Source organism: Ambystoma mexicanum, chromosome 13, assembly GCF_040938575.1.
Source record: "Ambystoma mexicanum isolate Mex_15411 chromosome 13, UKY_AmexF1_1, whole genome shotgun sequence".
Classification (NCBI taxonomy): Eukaryota; Metazoa; Chordata; class Amphibia; order Caudata; family Ambystomatidae; genus Ambystoma; species Ambystoma mexicanum.
This window is the reverse complement of record NC_090938.1, coordinates 175700299-175707560: the sequence shown is the minus strand read 5'-3', so window position 1 is coordinate 175707560 and position 7262 is coordinate 175700299. Positions and strand designations below refer to the sequence as shown.

Sequence of the window (7262 nt, the reverse complement as noted above, 5' to 3'; positions counted from 1 at the left end):
TTCAACATTTGGTGAACATCACTGCCCGCATAGAATAGCAGCATGCCCTCATGACTCTTTCATCGGTTTCTTTGGTGGTATCGAAAAACATTTCCCGTCTTTCGACCCACATTTCCCACCAGGGCCCCAAGGAAGCTGGTTCGCCTATTACATCAAATTTGGACACCGGGCACCCCAATAACCCTCTGGGGATGGCCTGGGCGTGCTTCTGTTCCTTCCCCATCCCCTAGGGTTACAGACATTGGGGTTCTTAGGGCCGCAGATGGCACCCCGTCATCGTCAAGGTCCACATCCACCATGCTGGCTGCAACTTTGGGCCCTCCTGGGACCACCCTGCACCCCTAGGATTTTAGTTCAGGTCTTTCGCACCCCCTGAGCAGTGTGTAGCATGGCCACTGGCTTCAGGTGTACCCCTCCACTTGGGTCTGCAAGCCTGTGACTGAGCAGGTGAGGATGTACTGTGGGGCTGGGCCAGCGATCACCTCCTCCCTGTACTGCAATATTTATGGAATCTACAATACAAGTGAAAGGATGGCTGCTGCAGTCCCCCCTTTCAAAAGGTGTCCCTGCCTTTTGCCAAGAGGGACACCACTCCCCAGCAGCATGATCGCCCCTTCGTGGGACCACTTGCTGGGAGCGAGAACACTGGAGCACCAAAAGGGAAGGAGTCACGCTCCTCTAATCACTGCCACAGTCCGGGACTGCAGGAATGTCAGGGACATGGCGGCCAAGCCGCAACACCGATGTGACCCGGCCCAGGCCGAAAACACAGCTGCACTCATGTGGCTTCCAGAGCCACTGAGGGGACTACAGGAATCTCCCCGGATGGTGGCACAGCCACCCGAGGGAGCTGCCACATGGACTCGTGGGACGGGATGTACCCGCCCACCTTTCTTCGCCAGTTGTTATGGCCCCACGCCATCGGTTCACCGGCGGTGGAGCCTCATTAAAGATGACACAAGGCTGGATCTTGTTCACAGGGCATCTGTCCCGCGTGGAGGCAGACTTCCCTTTTATTGCCAACATGACACGGACCGTCACCCGACACTGGTGATGGCGCGTGTCATAACATCCCCTGCCTCCTCTGACCTCTACTCCTCTCCACATGGTTTTCTTGAAAGCCTGTACTTAGCAACCTGTTGATTGCACCGGAGAGGCTCATTTATGGCGGTATAAACTATCAATGTCCAGGAGGGTCACGTTTCTGTTTCCATACATTTCTACTGTGGGAGGATACCAAGTATTCTTTCTTGGCCTGTTCTCCTATATCCTTCCTCGAGTTCATCAAAGATGAGAGGCCTAGCAGGATCCTCTTTCCTGTGCAGTTCACAACCTTTCTCTTCGTGTGAGAGCTTGGGGGGGCTTGGGGAGATGGTACATCTTGCTTGTCTACAGGGGAACATTCTGCTTGGAACTGACCTATTTTATTCCTTCCAGCGCAGCTTGGGATCCCCCTGGTTTCTCTCTTGGCTGTTCTTGGGTCCCTTGGAAGTTATTTCGGGACTTGCTTTTGGGCATTAGTCATTACGCATTTCATCCCCTTGTCACATTGATGAGTTATTCATGCCTTTCCTCTGGCATTTTCTTTCACTTCCTTCCACAGGGTCTGCTTCTTCAGCCCTCTCCGGAGTTTTGGCCTAGTTCTTCTCAGCGTTCCACTTTCATGAGTTCCTGTTCTGCCTTCACTTTTGTAGGAGTGCTCGATTGAGTATGTGTGTTTCCTGGACTCTTTTGATGTGGGTAGGATGGTACAGCCTTTCCTGTAAGTTCGGCTTCCATGAGTCCTTGAGGTTCTCTTTTGGTCACTTCGATGCTGGCCATTCTGGAGCAAGTCGATAGTGGTTACTGGTGGTCCTTGGAGGATTTTGTCTACTATTTCTTATGTACTACAAGCTGGCTGACGCAATGTCAATGTGTAAAGTGGTCAGACCGCCCATGGTGGTCGATGTCTTGCCTTTGCGGGGCTGCCACTTGGGCATCTGCGGGCTATTTTTGTTTGTTACATTATGTTGATTTATACTGTTGTACTTGGGAGACCCCCGGCCGGCCCATAGAGTCGGGGTTTGCTCGAGAGTACTTTAAGACAAGATAGCTGCACCTTTGAGATGGATGGGAGTGCAGGTTTATTACTCCAACAACAATCAATAAGGACAACTCAATGGTTTGGCAAAGGGAGTCAGTTTAATGACAAGTACAAAAAACGGGAGTCATGGAAATCAACAGTAATGCGATCGTCCTTCAACTCCAACGAACTTCATTCAAACAATAACACGTATACTCAAAACTCGTCACAATTGACGTGTAACACTTAAAAGTTAACATGCAATTCTATTGGTTAGGAAAAGGTAACTTTAATATAGGTACTATATCTGTATATGGTAACGAGTGAGGGGATTGGATAAACACCATTAGGTGGGCGTCTAAGCCCTTCCTTCAAACATTACTATTGTAGACGTCACTAAGGGTATGACGTCCCATTGGTTCTGCGATCTATAGGACCCTAGATTATTTGGTCCATTGTGATTGGGTTTGGCATCAACCCCATGCATAAATTTCCACTTTACTTAGCAGCACGCAGAATGGTCAGCCAGGTGCAGGGTGCCCCACGATTCACCCAGCCTTCCTTAAATCATTACTTTAGTGGCTATGTGTCAATTAGTTAGCTGTGGTTGGCCTCGAAACTGCATCTTCTTGTCAGGAAAACTTATGATATCTCTGTCTGGGCGGCTGGCAAGCGTAGGGGTGAACCCGTGCTCCTTCTCGCTCGGGTGGTCACGTGCTGCTCACACTGTGAATTTGCTGATTTTCCCTCAATTTGTGCATTTAATTCTTATTTGACTTGCCACCTGCCTACGCCTCCTTATCTCGGCCTTCCAAAGACAGGATATTCTGCTCTTAAGTTTCAATTATGCGGAGCTACTGTTCGTTCCCTCTAATGGTCTGACCTTGGCTCTTTCAGGCGCAAGTTGCATCTGCTGAGTTTCGATTCAGCCGTCTCTTCTCGTTTAGTTAGAATACGAATCTTGTCGAGTATAACATCACGAGTGGGGTATCCACACCACTGCATGAGGTATGGACCAGTATCCCCTCTCTTAATTTGGTTATGCCCCACAGGTATCAAGCCGGTAGTTCTATCCTCCGGCCGCTGTTTGGGCCTCCTTATATTTTTCTCTGGAGCATATTGGGTAACGTACCCGGCACATGGCACATTTTTTAATGTGCCTCTATGCATGGATACCCGAGCTGAGAATGGCTGCTACCTTGGACTGCAATTGCTATCTTTTGTCATTTGAGCCACTTTACAAGATTTTGGAATATCTAATAGCATGTTCAGGCTCATGGTCCACAGCTTTCACAAGCATATATTTCTCCCTTGGGGCAGGTGACCGCTTTTAATGCAATCAGGGTGTTATTTCACCCTTGGCCACTATTTCGCCTTTTGGCGCTCCATCTAAATATAAACCGCAACCTAGAGAGGTTGTGTTCATTTTGCAACTTGTTTACCCGTCCAGGAGACACTCTGTCCATTACCTCGGCGTTTTCTATCACGGTAAACTGTCCGCGGTGCTCGCAGGAACACAGACGTTGCAATTTGCTCCCATTTGGCTGAGCAACTCCCTGTTTTAATCCTTCCTTTTTGTCATCTGTTTTTCCCCTGCAGTGTTTTCACACTAGGGAACGGCCGTTGTTTGCTTCCAGTGAAACGCTTGATGTATGCGAATTTAATATGGCTTTCATCAGTAGCACCATATGGTATGGTTAGCTTAGAGCTCTTTGCGTGTTGCTTCTTTTTCCTTGTATGCCCGTTGCTAGTAATTACCAGCCTGTGAATATTGTATCGCCCGGGCTGCGTCTGGATAGCCTGTTTAAATCTACACTTGTATTGTTTATTTTTGCTGCTGTTAAGCTGCTTGCATTCATTGCAGTTTACCTCTCCGTGTCGCAGTACGCTTGCATCACTGCGCAGAACTTGGCGGACTTTACTTTAAACAACATTTGACTTCACCGCGCCCAGTGCCGACACCGGTATTGGTGCACTTTATTTTGCAACGGGGGGGGGGGGGCTAGCATACATGACACTAGTATACTTTCATATGGCCGGGCAACTTGTGAATTTTGCACCGCATTGGTTGCGCCTGTACATTGTTTTGAAATCTACGCTTGTACCCTTTCCTTTAGCTGCTGCTTTGTAGAGCTGCCTGCACTCCTTGCAGTTCACCGCTCTGTGTCGCAGCACGCTTTCATCACTGCACAGACCTTGGAGGATTCCACTTTAAACAGCATTTGGTTTGACCGCGCCCAGTGCTGACGCATGTATTGGTGCACTTTATTTTACCACAGGTGAACGTTTAGCATACATACAATCAGTATACCATTGAATATACATATGGCCGGGGCAGTTGATGACTTTTGGTTTCCCTTCCTGTTTTGTGCATTGATTGCTCTCTGAAGTTTTTTTATGACATCTACCTCATGGCTCCCATACCCAACTTTGATTTTATTTGGATACACTAGATCAGCAATTCGAACCCTTGGGGACATCTTTGTGATGCATACTCTTTCACAGTGCATATTTATTTACTCCATACTATCTTAAAGCATAGACACTTTACTTGGTTTGTTATAGTGCCGTCATTTGAACATCCGGCTTGACTCCAATCTGGCTTTCCTTTCTCTCCCCCCCCCCCCTTTGACCTTGATATAAGGCCTTGGTGCCTATGAAGTGGTGGCATTCTCTCCATACATCTAAGCATATCCAAATGTTTAGTTTCTTGGGAGAATCAGTTGCCCATAAACATTGGATTTTAGTACAAAGTTTTTTTTCTTTTTTTCTTCGTTATTTTTTTTGCAGCTTTTGTTCAATTTATTTTCCTTTTTTAACCTTTAATGGTGTGGAGGGTTGCACATTTTCACTTTCCATGATAGTAATGTATTCCTTTTCTTTTCCTTATTCCTTTTCCTCTAGGGGCATTGCTCTTACACATCTGAACTTAGGTCCTGAGGAAGGCGGTTTCTTTCCGATCAACACGCCGGAACGTATTTCACCTCGCCATTTTGACTTTTTCAGCAGGTGTGGTTGTTAGGCCTGTGCATACCAACACAGGCCATATACATAGACCTTTAGCAGAATTGTAGGAAAGAGTGGGATAGTGGTTACATATGAACCAATTTCTATTAGCGATTTAATCCTAAATTGTACAACAAAAACAAATGAATAATTTCTTTTTGTGATTATAGGATGTTTTCAAATCAACAATTGAAGTTGAATTGCTGTACTATTGAGACTGTTCTCAAAATGATTAGTTACCAACATTATGGAAATTGGATGATCTTTTTGAAAGAAATTAATCTGCTTTAGCTATTTTTCAGCATTTCTTATTGTAGGATACTAATTTAATTATGATTTTCTAGTGAAACTTCATGCATATTGGAAAGTTTCTTTTTTCCTTTCTTCCTTTTTGTTTTTTCTGCTGTTTGTCGAGTTTCAATCATCATTGACAACTTTATTTGATTTAGATGACTATTTGTTGCTTTTTCTTCTGCAATATAAGTTTGTTTTAATAACGTTGTCACGTGTTGTAAAGATTTTGTATGCTTTTGTATAAATAATTGATATAAACTTTTGTAATAAATTATGAAAAGCATGTTTGAGTTGATGGTGAAAAACTAATGACTCAGATAAAGGTCTAAATTGTGGGCTGCTGCATATGTGATATCTTGAATTTCCAGGAAACATTAGGCCACTATCTGGTAAATTGATTAGCATATCCAGAGAGGAGTCATCCTTGATCTTTCATTTTTTGTGCTTTTTGCGTTTATATAAAATTGTGCGGGTGTAGGTGATTCATACAACACATTACCCGTAGACCACTTCCTGTAGGGACACATTTTGCTGTTTTTTTGTGGTAATGGTCCAGGTGCAGGAAGGAGAAATGGGTTAGTAAGTCGGTCGGTTTGGTGAAGCCTCTGGTAAGTCTTTGGTTGCCGCTTAATGGTATCTATCACCGTTCTTAGTTGTGGTTCGTCGGCCCCTCTAGGTCAGGGTGCTGACTTAGGTTATGGTGGCAGTTGGGTGGTTGTACCTTGTGTGTTCCTAGTTACTCTTCCAGGTTAGTTATGGCTGTTGAGTATGGGCCTGATGTCAGGTAGGTGGCTGAAAGGTTGTGCAGCTGGAGATATAGCGATAGAGGCAGAGGTGCTCAGCCGGGCAGCTGTGGATGTGGGTGGGTGAGCAGGCTGGGTGATGCTTGGGTTTTAATGGTTTACTTGTCTGTGTTTCCTTGGAATAATTGCGTGTGTGTTATCCCTAAATCTGTCCTTTGGTTGGGCGGCCTGCTCTTCATTGATCGCTCTAGTTGTTGGGCACGGTTGGGGGGGTGGGGTTGTTCTGTCCACTAAGATATTGCTTTTATCTGTGGCCGGGTCCCTTAGTGTATTTCTTTTTGGTCTGCAATGTTGTTGCTGCCGATGTCCCTTTGCGGTTGTCATTGTCTGTTAAATAACCAAGTATTGTCATTTTGTGAAGGTGATGTGGTCTTATTTCTTTGGGTATGGTATTGCAAAGGTTAGCAATTAGACGTGAGGACGCTGTTCTTCCGAATGTGCACTTTCCGTATTTTGTCTCCATTTGTAGGTCATCGCTTGATCTTAGGTCCCTTCTTGGCTAGTAGCAGCTGAACTTGGCTTGGAGTAATTGGCTCGTTGTCTGTGTAAGGCTTTGTGGGCGATACAGGGTGCTTTTAATTTAATGCTTTTACTGGTTGCCAGTGTAGGCTCTTCAGAGCTGGAGTGATGTGGTCTCTTCTGTTTAATCTCAGTAGAATCCTGGCTGCTATGTTTTGCACCCTGGAGTTTCTTGGTGAGTCTTTCTGGCATTCCTAGGTAGAGGCTGTTTGCGTAGTCAATGCTTGTAGTATTAGTGATGTGATTGTGAAGGTTCTGTGAGGAGAGGTATGGGAGTATATGGTATGATAAGTCATTTATAACATGCCTGTACACAAGTGTTTCTAGGCGCGACAAGGAGGGGGAAACAGGGGGACAAAACAACGATCTTACTAGGCCTTGTCATTCAGATTGCGCTTGTGCGGGGAAGAGAGGAGAAGTGCAGCCAGAGGGTGGCTCATAGTTGCAGAGAGAAGGGACTGTAGAGTTGGAGATACAGACCCTTAAGTCCCGGGCAGCCTGGAGGCAGTGTGATGGCATCTGAGCCTGCGCCCAAGTTCAGAGGGTGGCCAGGTGACCAGTGTACAGAGCAGTCCGGG

The 7262-nt window shown here is 45.9% G+C and overlaps 1 long non-coding RNA gene across 1 annotated transcript; it reads left to right on the top strand.

Moving 5' to 3' along the window:
* The first annotated feature begins 3458 nt into the window (after window positions 1-3458).
* On the top strand, window positions 3459-5645 carry LOC138521044 (uncharacterized). The gene is made up of 4 exons (XR_011282925.1): window positions 3459-3550; window positions 3662-3753; window positions 4180-4341; window positions 4967-5645. It is a non-coding gene; the product is annotated as an uncharacterized lncRNA (long non-coding RNA).
* The last annotated feature ends 1617 nt before the right edge of the window (window positions 5646-7262 follow it).